The sequence below is a fragment of the Pseudorca crassidens genome, chromosome 3 (genome assembly GCF_039906515.1).
Source record: "Pseudorca crassidens isolate mPseCra1 chromosome 3, mPseCra1.hap1, whole genome shotgun sequence".
NCBI classification, from domain to species: domain Eukaryota; kingdom Metazoa; phylum Chordata; class Mammalia; order Artiodactyla; family Delphinidae; genus Pseudorca; species Pseudorca crassidens.
This window is the reverse complement of record NC_090298.1, coordinates 6,128,529-6,145,988: the sequence shown is the minus strand read 5'-3', so window position 1 is coordinate 6,145,988 and position 17,460 is coordinate 6,128,529. Positions and strand designations below refer to the sequence as shown.

General features: G+C 39.9%; 1 long non-coding RNA gene across 2 annotated transcripts; it reads right to left on the bottom strand.

The window, feature by feature from the left end:
* Positions 1-1,178: 1,178 nt before the first annotated feature.
* Positions 1,179-17,233, bottom strand: LOC137220623 (uncharacterized). 2 transcript variants are annotated; one of them, XR_010941716.1, is made up of 3 exons: positions 17,067-17,233; positions 6,365-6,499; positions 1,179-1,377 (listed from the first exon to the last, which is right to left on the bottom strand). It is a non-coding gene; the product is annotated as an uncharacterized lncRNA (long non-coding RNA). The 2 variants fall into 2 exon arrangements; XR_010941717.1 differs by lacking the exon at positions 17,067-17,233 and adding an exon at positions 7,798-7,855.
* Positions 17,234-17,460: the final 227 nt, after the last annotated feature.

The window sequence follows — 17,460 nt, the reverse complement described above, 5'->3', positions numbered from 1 at the left end:
CCTTCCTCTCACAGAGATGGAGAGGAGGTGATGGAAGATCAACCTTCCAGAAAAGAAGGCTTGATAAAACTGAAAGTACATTACACACAACAGAAATGTTTTCCTTCATCAGGCATCTTAAAGGAAAGAGCAATCTCTGCAAGATGATCAGAATCTGATGGAAAAAAAGAGAAACTGAAGTCTGAAGCCAGTGATTTCCCTGCAGTAAGATCCTATGAGTCTAAAATTCCATGATCACCTTCAATGCTTTACTTTGAGAAACCATCTGGATTAGTGGCTAAAGCATGGAAGCAAAATCAGCACACCTGGGCTTCAGGCCAACATTTACATTCCTTGAGTGTCAACATTCCCTACAGTCTAAAATGGGGAAAGTAAAATCCACAGCTCTTTTACTTTCTAATACATCATTTACAGAAAGACTCTGCACCCTTAAGATCAACTCCTGTAAGCTAGAAGTTTAAGAAAGTATCATTATCATACAAAATGTTACCTTGTAGATTATTCAAAGAATTTTCCCTCCAAAGAATTAAAAATAAATTAAAAAAAAATAAGAATTGCCTTTTGAAGTCCTTTATGAACTAAGTAAGTTTTCCGGATTCATTCATATCTGCATCCACATGGATGCAAATAAAGTCAGTGTGTTCTAATAAGCAATTAATATGAGAATGATTTCCCTTCCTACTGCCCAATCCTGACCACGGTGTGCTAAGCAGTAAAACCAACATTCAATTCATAGACTTCCAACTGGACCATTTTATAATTAGCAAATTATAAACCCAGAAAATTACTGTCAGAAACATCAAGTATAGGACAAAAGGGCTGGCTGACTTCAAGAGGAGGTTTTTTTCTTTCTCCCTAAGGAAAAAGTTTCTACTTATAAATTGGTTTTTCAAAAATTACTGAAATAAAAAAATAAAATTGCACATTCCTTTCCTAAATAGATCTATGACTAAGTTAGCTAAGTATAGGACCTTTTGAAAAGAGAAACATTTTATAAATGTTAAAATTAGACTTTGTGCTTTAATAGCAATTGGATCATTGTTTGATCAATGTTGTCATGGCATTGATTCATTTTAAGTGTCTCAGGGAGAACTGAAAATGTAGACGAATGATAGGGCACCTTATACCTGATGGTAATCCGCACCAGATACCAGGTATACATAGCCCCTCCTGGCTAACTTCAGGCAATGGGAAAAGAGGGAGTGATTTCTTTCAAGTCACCTTCATTCTCCTTTTGTCTTTTTTTTCCCCCAAGTTTTAGCACATTTCTCTGGGTATCCAAAGTCTTATTCTGTTACCTGACTCCTGTCCTTGCAATCAGCTTGGTGCCCATTTATCCAGACGAGAGGTGTCCAAATAGGATCTGACTCCTTTAGTCTATTAAAAAGAAACAAGAACAACATTAAAGGCTTGCATTTTCTGTGATCCAGTTTTTTCAGAGCAACATCTAATAACAGAAGCAAATTCTGTTATAAAGAATAAATTACCAAACTACCTTGTATTAAACTGGTTCTATCCAAGGATGGCACCTTATAAACAGTGCTTGAAGACACTCACCCCAAACACCTCATGGGCCAAGACCTCATTATATTGATTCTTTCCCTTTAACCACACTGAAAACTTCCCAGCCCATTGTCAGGCTCTGTTCCTTACTACTATTTCTTCCCAATTGCCTCTCCATCTTTCTGACTCACTCCAAAATTCAGTGAAGACCTCCACGTTTAGCTTATGCTCATTTTTCCCTCCCTAACTCCAATCATCTTATTGAGTAACTTCAAGGCCATTTAGAAAGCCCATGAAATATGCTTTCCTCAAAGGTTTTTTCACTTTTATGGCTCCAATGATATTCTTTTCTATTTTACCACAGTGATTAGTTCCCATGATCACAGCCTGGATCTTGTTATCACTTGGAAATTCTTCACATCTGAAAACAGGAACTTCAAGATATCACAAACTCAACTCCTTCCTCTAGTCCTCTCTTCCTCCCACTGCATTCATTTTTTAATCTTAGACAACTAATCATTTAACTCCTCTTGCCTTTACTTTCCTTCTTACCTAACTTACTCATCACAGTGTCAATACCCCCAACTGATTCTTCCATGTCTTTTTGCTGAATTTACCTAACAAATGCTGCAGCTGGACCAATTCTAGTCTTCTACTGTTGCAGAGGGTGGCTGAGTCCAGTATACTGGTGCCAGTATAAATTCACTTCACCTCCAATGCTGTGTGTCAGATCAGTCCTTCTACTTCCTAAGGACAACTTCCTCCCCAATTTCCTTTGGTGATTCATAACCCTTATCTTAAGTTTTCTCCCAATGAATTAATTCACAAATCTATTCATTTGCCTAATAGCCTATCTGCTTTTGTATCTTTCTCCCATTTATTCAGTCATTTATTCAAAAGTGTGTATTAAGAATCTACAACGTGCTAAATAATATATCAGGCAATGGGGTAAAAAATACATAACAAGAAGTATTTATTTTCAGGAAGCTCATGGTATAACAAAACACACAAGCATACATACTCACAACATCATGTTTTATGGGCTTTTTATGATGTTAGTGGAAGAAGGCACAACAGAACGTAAAGGATGGGTATCCCTCTGCATATTAGGATTTTAGTTGCTTTTTAGTTTATGTTTTGTACTTATTTGTATTTATTATAAAATGTGTTAATTGGATATGTATTACTTTTATTTTATTTTTTTTAATTTCTTTGAAGTATAGTTGATTTACAATGTTGTGTTAATTTCTGCTATACAGCAAAGTGATTCAGTTATACATATATATATATATTTTTTCATATTCTTTTCCATTATGGTTCATCACAGGTTATTGAATATAGTTCCCTGTCCTATAAAAGTTAGGACCTTGCTGTTTATTCAATCATAGAATTATTAAATGAAGTCATTACCCGAGGTACTGTATTACTTTTAAAATAAGAAAAGTGAATATAACCAATATTTTATAATAACTATAAATGGAATAAAACCTTTAAAATTTGTGAATTACTATATTGTACACCTGTAACTTATATAATATTGTACATCAACTATACTTCAATAAAAAAAAAATAAAAAGAAAGAAAGGAAGGAAGAAAGAAAAGTGTGTCAGGTTCTCCAAAGAAACCAAAAGGATGGGTATATATTTTTTAAGGAATGTCCCCATGCAATTGTGGAAGCAGGCATGTCCAAAATTTTCAGGGCAGACCAATAGTCTAGAAACTCAGGCAGAATTTCCATGTTACAGTCTTGAGGCAGAATTCCATCTTCTCCAGGAAACCACAGCTTTTGCCCTTATGGCCTTGAACTGACTGGATGAGGCTCACACATGATATAGAGGGTAATCTTCTTAAAGTCAACTGGTTGTAGATGCTAGTCACACCAACAAAATATTAATACCTTGACAGCAACATCTAGACAAGCATTTGACCAAACAACAGCCTAGCCAAGCTATCTATCACAGAATGTTATGAACTGAACTGTGTCCCTCCAAAATTTACCTGTTGAAGTCCTAATCCCCCCTATGACTGTATTTAGTGATAGAGCCCACAAGGAGGTAATAAAGATTAAATGAGGTTATAAGGGTGGGGCCTTAATCTGGTAGAACTGCTACCCATATAAGAAGAGGAAGACACACCAGAGATTTCTCTCCACATGCACATGGAGAAGAGGCCATATGAGGACACAGAAAAAGGTGGCCATTTGCAAACCAGGGAGCGGGCTCTCACTAAGAACCATCTTTTATGTACCTTGATCTTGGACTTCCAACCTTCAGAAATCTGATAAAATAAATTTCTGTCATTTAAATCTGACTGTGGTATTTCATGTCAGTCTTAGCAGGCTAATACACAGGGTTATTATTTAAAAAGAAAAAGAGAGAGAAGGCAAGCTATTAAAGTCAATGATTGGCACTATCCTAATTTTCAAACCTGGCTTTACATCAGATTACTGAGGGAACTTTTACAAGTACAGTTCCCAAACCCAAACCCGGGAGAGTCTCATCAGTAGCTGGGGGGTGACGAGCAGCTGCAGGGTCCAGGAAGTAGAAAACCACACACCCGCTGTTTAGAGCAGGAGTCTGCAAAGCAGATACACAGCAAAGAGGGTCTGTGAGGTGGGACACCGGAGTAAAGAAGAAACCTCATGCTTTCTATTTATATATTATATATTTCTATCTAAAAAAAGGAAGGATTTTGGCCTGAATGATATTAAATCTGTGGATTGATGTTTGGGCTCCCTTTCAGCCCAGTCTTAGACAAACACATATGACAGGTACAAGGATGTGGGGCATTGTGCAAAACAAATGAGGTCCCCCCTTGATGAGTTGACAGTTATCCTCACCCCTTGCTCACCCTCAACAAATGCTGTCTTTGATGTCATATGTGTGGCCAACTCACATATGGCAGCAAATAGATGTATGGGTTTAATCAAGTCTCAACTAAGTAGACTCCCACAAAGTAGACAGCTGGCTTTAAAAGATTCCAGGAGATTCATTTAAGTCTCTATATTATTCAGGAAAATAAGACTGTTATTTTTCCAAATGTTCCCAACTGAAAGCAAAATAAAGCCTATACAGCTCAATTTTCCCAGTAAGCAGAAACAAGAGAAAATAACAGGATTTTACTAACTACTAGTGAAATAAAAGACACAGTATTAATTCTCCTCATAAATTAAGTCAAATGAAAACAAGAAAGAAAGCACTCAAAGTTGTGTTGTGTTTCTTTAAAGAACTCTTCTCTAGGCAAGATATTTAACATTCCAGTCCCCTTCAATTCTCCCATGTTAATCCTGAGAAAAAGTACTTCTCCTACCATCACCACTGACAGAGAAAGAACCTTCCTTGAAGGCTTTCAGTCAATCAGTCTTAATTTTAGGCCCAATTTTTACCTGGCTCATTTTTGCCTGGGGTCTTCTTTTCAGTTTCCTGTATGATATAGAGACTTAAATGAATATCTACAGTGGATTTCAACTTGTTTCTGTTAAAACTGTATTCTTAGAAATATAATTTGTTCTTGTCATGTTCTTAAGACTCTGGAAATTCTTGTCTTCATGGAAAAATAACTTACTAAAAATGTGTGGCTTAATTGTCTTATGATAATTTGCCTGGTTAACAACTCAGTAATTGATGTATCTCTTTTCCTAAATAGCATAAATACTTGTGAGATTGCTATGTCAAATTGAAAGTATACCATCGTTATATTTGTCTTTTCTTATATGCATGATGGTAAAATAAAAGCATGTTACTCTGCAAAAAAAAAAAAAAGGTTACAGGAGAGAAAGTACTTACTAAACATAAAGCTTACAGTGCAAGTACAGGTGACCAAGGGGGGAAGTGCAGCCTTCCTGATGAGTCCTCTTTAATCTTCAGAAGAGGCAAAGTATGGTGGTCTAATTGGATTTGACAAGAGTCAGCTCAAAACACTCAAAATTATTCAAAGACGATTAGCAGTACAGACTTATATCTGCCCATATTAACAATCCTACTGTGCATTGAGATACTAGCAAAAGATAGTTTGAAGCTGTGGTGATATAAAAGAAATTTTAAAATTATATCCACGTTACCTTTAATATAAGATTTTCCATTTCTCTTTTAGGACACATTTTGTGTTACATATAATACATTAGCACATTAGTGCACATGTAATCTACTGGATGCTGCTGGGAATTAGAAGGACCACAGGATTTGAGACCTTAATAATGACTATCTCAGTGGGATTGTTGGGTCAAAGTTTCACTTGAAATACACCCAAATGAGAATGAGAGGTAAAAAAAAGTGAAGATAGGAAAAGACCACTCTTAGGAAATTTGCTCTAAAGGGTTATAGTGAAATGAACTAGTAGCTAGAGGGGTAATTGTGCTGGCAAAGGATGTCTTAAAGGGAAAAATACAGCCTTTCTATATGCTGATGTAAATGACATTGTAAAAACTAAAATTTGATTATGGAAGATGTAAAGGGAGTATTTCATGCTGGAAAGAACGAGAAAGGATGGAGTACAGTACACAGGGTGAGATCTGGACTTTGCTGAGACAAGGAAGAGCCACTCCTGTCATTGGAGGGACAGCAGAGTTTATGGCAGGGAGAGGATGAGGAAGTTCTCCTCTGATTGCTCCCCTACGAACTCAGGGGCAAGGCTGTCAGCAGAGAAAAATCCATGCATAACAATATCTGCAACTAGTGACCATAAGAGACTTCATTTCAAATAACAATCCACATTATAAAAGTAGTGAAGTCTATGGTTTACCCTAATTAGGTTGAATATCATCAAATTCAGCAAAGTATGATATATGTATATAATTTACACATGGATAAAACAGTGCATTGACTCCACTGTCTCTTCGTTATGGAGTTACAGTAAAACCTACCCGTTGTTTCCAGGGCCCAGTCCACACTAATCCTCATGTCTGGTCCTGGTTCCATTGATCCACTTTCATATCTAACACAGTTCTTGTCCCACAATGATCTGCTGGATACTGCGTCCTCCTTCTAGACTTTCATTGCTGTTTTCAGAAAAATCCAGTATTACTCAAAGTTTACTTAGAGTAGATTCAGCCCCCGACTCTACTGCTCCCCAACCTGCTGGCAGATACCCATCTCAGCTGAACGCTCTCTATGCACAAAACTTCAGTAACCCTCAGTTCTCATTTGTGTGTCCCCCACCAGTTGCCGACTTCCTACAGTCAAGAAAAGGAAAAGTCCTTTTAGGATGGATATGAATTGAAAAACAAATGTTTCATTAGGCAAAAACTTAAATACTGAGGTGCTTCCTGCTTTCTGTAGTATGAGGAGTTGCCCTCTGACTGCAGGTCTGGGAATCCACCGTTTTCCAACTTGCCTCCCAGTATCATGCCAATGTGGCTAATAGAAGCAGTTCAAGGTGATAAGGAAGCACAGAAAAAGGAGTTCATGAAACTGACAACCACTCCCAGTGAGGACACCAGGGTTCACAGCAAAGTCCTTTGAGAGCTTAAAGCCTGCCCAGCCTGCTTCTTTTCCATTTACTGGACTAAACAGACCCTTTTCTCCTCCAAGCTCCCCCATGATTATTCTCCATGATTTTTCACTTTCTGCACAAACACAGGGAATCCTGATAGTTAAAGCACATAAAGGGCCAGAAGCGCTTCCAGTTAAACCACCTTTTTAAACAGCGCTCTCTGGCAGTGTTAGAGCTATTAATTGTGGCAGAGAAAAAACAAGTTACATAACCTGCCTGCTCTCACACGTTATTCTTCTTATTATCACCACATGATTAACTCGACCAGAAGATGAGCTAAATTTCAGAAGAGTCCTTTCCAGTTCAGGAAAAGGGCACAGCAAATTTAGGGGCCAGGAACATGGCAAAACACAGCTGCATAAAAACTCACCAAAAAGGTTTTGCAATCGAAGGCCACATTTGATGGGTCTCACTTTGCTAAAAAGCAATTCTTGGCTTGAGGGGCAGAGATGGGACACAGGGCAACATGACACCATGGGGTTATCAACAGAAGGAATGACAGACGTGTCCCCCTCTGCTCTGGGTTTGCTAGCATTGAGACCAAGCCCATCATGTTTTTATTGTGCCTCTCTTTACCTACTCATGTCCAGTTTTCTCTTTAGGGAATTCTGTCTGGAAAGACTTAAAATCACTGACCTGCCATGTCTTTTTTATACTGCACTCAAGAGCCAGTGGGTTTCTGGTGAGGAGGAAAGCTATTAAAAAGCTAAAAATACAGTTAAGTCCTCTTCTAGTTATTCATTTTCTCCTTCACACTTAAATTGTAAAGAAGAAATTTGTATCAGGATTGTTAACAGAAGGTACCTCATCCTCCAGTCCACAGGAATTGCTGGTGAGATGCAGCGCTAACTTCAGAAACCTGAAAATCGCACAGGGAAGAGATCAGGTGGGTAAGACGACTCCACAGCATGAAAGGAGCTAGGAATTCTGAAGAACTTGGTATTTCAATCTTCCATGAAGGAAAAGAAGCTTTTACCTTAGTCATGCAAACACTCTTAATGATTCCACTTCACATTCAAACCAGTGAGGTCTAACTTGGCTGAAAATTGAAGCTACTCTCAAATTCCATAGGCATCTACTTAGCTGGTACCTATAAGGAACAAAGCTCTTCACACAGAATAATAAAAATAGGACATTAGTCACCCTACTACAACATTTGTACATCCTAGGTAAGAAAAATCCAGGTAAACCAAATTTTTCAGCCTTTTGTTTCTTGGGGAAAATAATTCTATTTGATTAATTCCATTAAAAGGCCATCTCTATTTATAGATTTAGGCCAAACTGCAAGACTCATATTAACTTTATTGACCTTCATCTTCATCTGATCTTGCCATCATTTTGCATTTGGTCACATACCAAAGAGATGTATGTTTTAAGGTATGAGTAAAATTTAGAAACTAGCAGCACTAAACCTTTGCCACTATTCCCATTAACAGCCCCAGATAACATAAATCTTTACTCCAAGGATTTAAAATCTACTCCATGGTCCTTTGGCAAATAGAAATTCAGTCAAACAGTGAACGCTAACAGGAAGAGGAGCAGAAATGAAAAGGGACCAAAGTGGGCCAGGAGAATATAAAGGAATGTTCATTTTGAACAGAGAGATGGAAGTGACCATAGTATGTGAAGAGCTCTAGGAAAAACTCCAAGGTGAAGGACAGTTGATTTAGGCCTTGGAAGTTGAGCTCACTTTGAAGATATGGGGAGAAAGACTTGGAGGCAGATTCGTCGTAGGTAGGTGAAGAGGGTTAGCAAAGTTGGAGGCTCAGCAAAACATAGAACAGCTGCAGAGGGTAGTTTCCAACAGGTGAGGCTCATGGAAAGGAACAGAGAACATAAAGAGAGTCTGGTGCTAGACTATGGGAAGCCTTGGACACCAAGACAAGGAATTGACATCGATCCTCTAGAAAGCAGGGAAACACTGAACATTTTAGAGATGAATAATGATGTAATAAAGCACCATTTCAGGAAGGTTAGACTTCTGTTTGTGTACGTCATGGAGGAGCTAGAAATGGTAGGTTGAGAGCTGTTGAACAAGCACAAGGCAGAAGCCATAATGACCTGAAATGACATGACACGGAGGGAATGAGCAGGGGGAAGACGGCTGTGAGACTTGATGGCCAGAGACACAGAGCCCAAGGGAAGAGTAAAAACAAAACTGCTTTCACTTGAAGGGACTTAGAAAAAGGCAATGGTAAATGAATTGGGGAAATTGAGATGAGACGCATCTTTGAAAATAATATGCACTCACACTCAAAGGTGAGAGAACAGCAGAATAACTGCTAATGCCAGGATGAAGTTCAGGATGTGGGACAAGAGCTGGGAAGAGAGGTCAGAGCTTGCCATCTATTTGGGAGTCACGAGTGTCATGTTGAGGACTCAGAGGTAGAGATTATGGTGAGAGAAAAACGGGGATGAAACCTGAATCTTAGAGAAGGGCAATAATGGAGGTGATAGAAGCAGATACTGGGAAGTTAAGAGAAGAAGGAGAAACCAGAATCATGAATATAAAAGAGAAGTCAGGGGCTTCCCTGGTGGCGCAGTGGTTGGGAGTCTGCTTGCCGATGCAGGGGACACAGGTTCATGCCCCGGTCCGGGAAGATCCAACATGCCGCGGAGCGGCTGGGCCCGTGAGCGTGGGCCATGGCCGCTGAGCCTGCGCGTCCGGAGCCTGTGCTATGCAATGGGACAGGCCACAGCAGTGAGAGGCCCACGTACCGCAAAAAAAAAAAAAAAAAAAAAAAAAAATAGCGAAGTCAGAGGTGAAGAAAGAATGGTTAGCAATGCTGAAAACTGTTGAAAGATCCAAAGGAGGTTTATGAAAAGACCGTTGGATTTGCTGACCAGTGGGGTATTGATAATTATTGAAGCATGCAGTTTCAGTAGGATGAGGGAGACCAGAGCAAGACTGCAGTGGAAAGAGGCAGAAATAGAGGCTATATTTGGGCCGCAAGTAGATAGTGAAAGCAAGGCAAGACTTGGGATGCAACTGGAGGAGATAGTAAGCTGAAGTAAACAATTAAAGCTAGAGAGGAATGAGCCATTGGTAGTGAACAGACTGGAGAGTTAAATAGTTAAAAGAATTGAGAGTTAGTAGAAGGAGTGGTCTGACCTGTTTACTTCTGATATTTGTCAGAATGTATCCTAGCTATAAACCCAGACCCAGATCTCTTCCATATAGAGCTGGAAATACTTGTAAAATGAGTCCTCTGGAGTCAATATTCAAGTCAAAGAAAGAGGTGCAGTCTCCATAACTACCACCTTGCAGAAGCTTAGCTGTGGAGGAAGAGAGAGGGAGAGAGAACATGCCTTGGAGGAATATTGATCTGGAAGATGAAAGTAGTTATCAGCTGCAGAAGAGAATTACCAGAGAGTAAGATTTTAAAAACATCCAAAAAGCGTTGAAGGAAAAATATTTGTTCAGATTCCAGTGATTTCAAAATTTGGGTTAATCTAAATTTTATGTCTAAGCCCTATGGTAATGGTGTTCATTAATTTTATAAAGGAGTGCAGAGAATTGGTGAAAATATCTGAGAAAATAGACTTTCTGAGAATTTTTATATTATCAGTTACTAAAAATATTTTTTATGCTATTATCAGTGCTTTTGTTATTTTATGGACTGTAAGTCAGGCACCTAAACCTACTAAATAAATTTTTATTGGATGGATGGATGGATGGATGGATGGATATACTCTGGAATACCAATGTGGTATTAGTTCTTACAGCATGTTACTAAAACCAGATTTGACTCTCAGTCATTGCTTATATTCAAAAGAAGTTTATCTTTAATGAAAGACAAAATTCTAACATGCCTGAGGTAGTGCACATCATGCAAATCCTCCTTCCACCTAAACATTTGGAATGAGGTTCAACCTCATGACCATGGAAGAGCTGTCATCCAAACTGGGAAGCAGGAAGCTAGTGTCTCAGGCTCATTTCCGTCCCGCTTAGGAGCTGTCTTACTTATTGAAAGCCTCAGGCCATCAGTGGCTTCAGCTACTCTTCGTGATAATTTTGCCTTCTTTTGCCTCTAGCAAAAGACTCCTTAGAGTTCACTTCCTTGCCTGAGGCCTCTGACATAGATAATCAGAAGCGGCAGTTCTTCCAGGTCAAACATTGAGGGTAGAACCCACAGGACAAGCCATGGTTCCTCCTGAGCTCCCACTGCAGGAGGATAATACGATACAAAGCTCATAAAACCACAACAGCAATGCAAACAGAAGGGAAGACAATAGTGAATAAAGGATGTCAACAAAATTCTGGGATAGAGCAGATGGGTGAGTGGAAACTGATTTAGCAGAGCAGAGAGAGTATAAATAAAGTGCCTGCAGTGAGGGAACAAGAGGGAGTTATGTCATGTTGCAGAATGAAGAAGGTCCAGGACCAGGTACCATCCTAGGGAGGAACACCTGAAATCAGTCCGTGGGAGAAGCAGAGCCTCCGCTGCACTCCAACCAAATGCTGGAGTTTTCTTTCTGGAGAGGTTGAACCACAGAGATTCTAATCCCAGGGGCACCAGCCCAGCCCACGGCAGGTTGCCTTCCTGAAGGTGGCGTAGAACTGGAGCAATGCTCTTCAACTCAACTTTCCAAGATGATGGGAATGCTCTGGAAGCTACAACTGAAAAAGTCTTTTTAAAATTTTTATTCATTTTAATGACTTCCCTCATGGCACAGTGGTTAAGAATCCTCCTGCCAATGCAGGGGACACGGTTTTGATCCCTGGTCCAGGAAGATCCCACAAGCCACGGAGCAATAAAGCCCATGCACCACAACTACTGAAGCCTGCGTGCCTAGAGCCTGTGCTCTGCAACAAGAGAAACCACTGCAATAAGAAGGCCGCACACAGCAACGTAGAGTAGCCCTCTCTTGCCACAACTAGAGAAAGTCTGCATGCAGCAACAAAGACCCAATGCAGCCAAAAATAAATAAAACAAATTAATTTATTAAAAAAAATTTCCGTACAGGATAACACAGGTCTAGAAACTGCACGCTAGTGTCCCAGTGCCCTTACCCTCACCCAGAGCCCAGAGCAACGTCAGCCAATTATGACACAGGCAGGAGAGGACAGAAAATTACTCTTGGAGGACCAACCAGACCAAGAAGAAAGACCTAGAGACTGACATTTGTGGGTTCTCCAGCAGAACGGTGAGGTCTCTTCATCAAGGCTTCCATCCTCAGGAAGACACTCAATTTCACGGTACGTCTAGTCAGGTTTTTATCAACTCCCTTTCAAAACCAGAGGTGGGCAACCAAGCACCATGAGTCATTTGAAGGAAGCCTCCAACATGTAAGGACAAGACCAACACAAAGACAATTTTTTAAGAAGGGGGTAGGGAGAAAAAAAAGCCAACAACAACAGGAACTCAAAACAAGCTGGCATGGTGCAGGGAACATAAAAATCGCACACACACTAATAATCTCAAAGAGAAAATTAAAGGTAGTGCTACTGTGAAAGGACAGCATGCTGTGGGCAGAAGCATGATGGTTATCAGAAAACAGAACCACAGAGGCCCCAAGGAAATTAAAAACCAATGGAGAGAACATTCAAGAGGAGTAAGGAAGGTGGAGGAAATCTCCCAATGAAGGGCTGAGACCAACAGGAACAGGTGCTGCACAGGAGAGGCCAACTCCAGGAGGAGACTCTGAGCCTGGTAGGTTTCCTTGAAATTCAAGGTGGAGCTTGGGCTCCCATGGGCTGTACACTTGCTAAGGTGCAGGGTCAGGGACCAGGAGATTCAGGCAAATTCTCTCACCCCATGTGTCTGAGAAACTGTAGCTGACACCTGGATTTTACTTGGAACATACAGTAATTTAGCCTGGGAGCCCATGTACTGCAGAGCCCCTGGGTGTGATCCCCCATGCGGTGATGAAGGGCAGTCCCCAAGGCCTGACAGCCTTCACGTTTCAGGATGGCCCCGAGTGGCTTGGGTTTCACAAACTGCCTCATGAAGTAGGCATATGACAATGAAAACTTTCCAATTTAGAGCAGCTTTGAACAAACATTTATTTAGAACAAGGAGATAATAAGCAATTATTTTCCGTTCTAGAACATCACAGATGTTGTTCATTAGAGTATGTCAATCAGAAACAATTGTTTCATATATATGAACTCATTTTCAAGATTTCCCAGGGATTCATTTGAGCAGAACAGAAAAACTGCTTCAAAACCCAATCCTAAATCTATGGAAGCCACCAAAGGGGAAATGTGAAGGCTGGGGTGTGAACCCCTCACTGAGACACTTCAATTAAATTCTGGTTTAATAAACACAGTCTTTTTATTTAAGTACCTTAAAATCGATAGACTGTTTTTCTCATTGATTTTTTCCCTGGGTTTGTTTTTTGTAAAATGTGAATCATGTCAAGTAAAACAACCTCCACATTTCAAAAACTGAGAAGCATGGCATAACTTGCATTGCAGAATTCAGGCTCCTGCCAGCATCCCTCATCATCAGTATAGCTAAATACTTAGAGAGGTAGCAGAAGACCAGAGTTCAAATCATGTCTCTCATATTTGGTAGCTCTATGACCTCGGGTGAATCATCTAACCTGTCTGAGCTTTGGTTTCCTCCTCTGACACATGTGGCATTACGCAGTAAACTGAAAACTGTCATAAAATTGAAGATGCTGTTTATTGAAGGGGAGCTAAAGTCCAGAAATATCACGTGTGCACGCTAGCAGTGTGGATTTAAGAATGTTAATGAAGATTTAGCTGTCCAAATAAAAATATATCAGAGTCACTTGTTTAATTGAACACATTATATTTAACACAATATAGCTGCTACCTTCTTCAGAAGACATTCATCAGTGTTTGCATTCCAATTCCCTGCATATTGAAGTTTCACAGAAAACTGCTGTTGGTCTTTTATATAAAATTAGCAAAAAGCGTCTTTTCAAAGCTATTTTTTAAAATATTCCGTATCTCTGTCAACATACACACACATGCACTATACGCACCCATATCCAGAGTGTGCTTCATTACAAAACTTTGCTTATGGTACTGATTTTGCCTGCTTGTAGCCGATTGGTTGAACTAAGAAAATTATTATTCATTTTCCCCTGTTGATATCTCTTGAAGACTATGATAATGCATTACCACTGAAAGTGATCACTGTTGCAAAGACCTCATTTGTCATTTAAAGCTGCATCTCTAATTTGCAACCACCTAGAGGGGTGGGGTAAGGGAGAGTGGGAGGGAGATGCAAGAGGTAGGAGATATGGGGATATATGTATATGTATAGTTGATTCACTTTATTATAAAGCAGAAATTAATACAACATTGTAAAGCAATTATACTCCAATAAAGATGTTAAAAAAAAAAGCTGCATCTCTAGAGACCTCACTTGAAGAACGACCACCCTACAGGAAGAAAATCCTGAAGAATCTGCTTCCCTACTCTGGTCTGTCTTTATAGACACCATTCAGTATAGCAAAGCAATCTGGTTTATACATTCGTGTCTGCTGGATTCACCTATATTTCAACTGGCAGAGCAATGAAACATAAACAGGGGAAGTAGCAAGATGTTCAAAGGATGGAAAGGCCTGAAGATCCCTACACAGCTATTATCAAAGGATGTTTTATGACTGCATCAGAAGGAGGTGGCACCCACCACAGTTGTTCCAATGATCACTTCTTGGAATTTGGAAACTCTGGGAAAATTCTTCACTTAAAAAAAAAAAACATTTACCAAGGTTGAGGAGACAAGATGGTGGAGTAGAGTGACATGAGCTCACATCCTCTCATGAGAACACCAAAATCACAGCTGACTGCTGAACAACCATCAATTTAAAAAAAAGACTGGGGACTTCCCTGGTGGTGCAGTGGTTATGAATCTGCCTGCCAATGCAGGGGACACGGGTTTGATCCCTGGTCCAGGAAGATCCCACATGTGTCACAACTACTGAGCCTGTGCTCTAGAGCCCACGTACCACAACTACTAAAGCCTGTGCACCTTCTCTTGTGCTCTGCAACAAGAGAAGCCACCGCAATGAGAAGCCTGCGCACCGCAACAGAGTAACCCCTGCTTGCCACAACCAGAGAAAGCCCACACTCAGCAACAAAGACCCAACGCAACCAAAACTAAAAATAAATAAATAAAATTGATTCTAAGAAAAAAAAGACTGGAACCTACCAAAAAAGATATTCTACATCCAAAGAGAAAAAAGAAGCCGCAATGAGATGGTAGTGGGGTGCACTTGCAAAATAATCAAACCTCGTACCCTCTGGGTGAGTGACCCACAAACTGGAGAATAATTATATCATGGAGGTTCTCCCACAGGAGTGAGAGCTCTGAGCTCCACATCAGGCTTCCCAGCCTAGGGGTCCAGTATCAGGAAGATGCACCCAGAGTGGATGTCATTTAATTCAAGGTCCTCTACAATATTCTTAACAAGTGTCACAAAAGTTGCCACACAGAGTCAGTGATGGTGTAGAACAAAGATACAAGCTGGGGCAGGGTGAGGAGAAGAGGGGCCCTGAATTCAGAATTGGGGGATTAATGGCAGGGTTGGGGCCCTCTTTATTTTAGACTCTTCAAATAACAATCCTTGGAGGCCACTTTCAGAAAAAAAGTCCTGGAGCCTTTATGGTGAGCTTTCTGTGGGCAAAGATCAAGCCCCACACCTCTCTAGACATCAAAACCCTCCACATGACACCCATAAGTATGTCCCAAACTTCTCTGATGACAAGTTTCACCTGGGACAGTTTCACCTCTTAAATGCTAGTGTAGATTCAAATCCCCAAGAAGAAGAGGGTTTTGTTAAAATGCAGGTTCTTATTCAGTAGGTCTAGGATGGGGCCCATGAGTCACCACTTCTAGCAAGCTCTCAGGTGACACCCATGTTTTCGATCCAGGGACCATACTTAAAGTAGCCATAATTGGGGGACTGTAGAGTCATCAAGTGTCTGAGGTGTTTCTTATTATCAAGGAAAAAGCAGGAAGACTGGATATTGGCTTAACACATAGTAATTGCTAAGTAGAAGCTTACTGAGTGATGGATGGATGGATAGTGGACGGATGGATGAATGGATGAATCAAGTGAGTGAATAAACCAATAAATGAAATAATGATACCCTTTCTGACCTTTAGCTCCTCTTCTGTAAGATGGGGCAACACCTGACTTACAGATTCTGGTGAAACTTGGAAGAGAAGGAAAGGGAGAGCTTCATTCCAGGCCCACACACTACCCGGCCTGGGTCTAAATCTGCATCCCCGGTTCCCTCTGGTATAAAATGATAGCAATGATAATTGTGGGTACCTGGTAGGCTTGTTGACAGTTCTGTCACATTTAAGAGTTTATCCTGTGGTAAGTGGTCCAGTAGTTGCTGGCTACACAGAAACCTATAGATAAGAAAGTTTCACAAAGAATACTGTTTTGAAAGGTAAAATCTTGCTCTTTTAGATTTTCCTTGTTCAGAACGGATGGCAAAGGAACTGACTGAAATTGAACTCTGTCCCAAGAAATACAAATTTTACTAAGACAAAAAGTGTTGCTAGTAAGATCAGTTTTGGCGCTTTTAGGAATGATTAGTATGATGTCCATATTTTTAGCCTTTAACCTCTTGGGTCATTTCTATAATGGTTACATTCATAATAATAGGCTAAGATTTGTACTTATATATCAGCCTGTAAAGCATATTTTGATAGTATCTACACTGCCAATTTTGAAAAATTCATAATCTAAGGGCATAGTTACTATTTTTCCAAAACTAATAATTAAGTTATTCTAATTCTTCAATACAAATATTAAATTATTAAAATACTGATATAAGAAGCTCTCTCACTTTAAGTTTTGACAAAAGAATTACTTGCTTGACTCAAAGGATTTAATATTGAAAACCACGTGGTTTTATAAAAATCCTCTTTTTCTATTTAATTATCAATAGAAAAAACTCAAAGTCTAGTATAGTCAGAAAAAGCTTTCACAATCCTTCAAGAACAAATGTGTTTTTCTCATGGGTGCCTGGCCAATCAAGCGATAAAGCTGGGCGTACACAGCAGCACCCCATCATTGAAAGGAAGTGGTGTACACAGGGCTAGGCTGAGCAGGCCCTGAAGACAAAAATAAGTTACCTAGAGAAGTGGTCCAGATGCCCAGGGTCCCAACTCCTGCTACCTTGCCTTCGCTACCATTGCCTTCTTCTCACAGGTGAGAATCCAGAGAGAAGTGAGTTTTCCAAGGCCACGTTGCTGGGTCAGGTCCCCTGATTCCCAGTCCAACATTTCTCCATTATTCCATTCCACCTAGACTCCAAAGAGAAAAATAATATTTAACAAGCTGGCCTTGAACCCTGATAACAACAATGGATGCATTCATGAGCACAAGTTTTTGTGCAGTTCTGCACCAGCAGGAATCTGAATTCTCTCAGATTTTATATTTTAATATTTGGCAGTGTTTTGAGTGATGAGTGGCCTTAAAGTATTCAGTTGCAAATAATATATATTAAAAATAATTTGGGAGTACTTC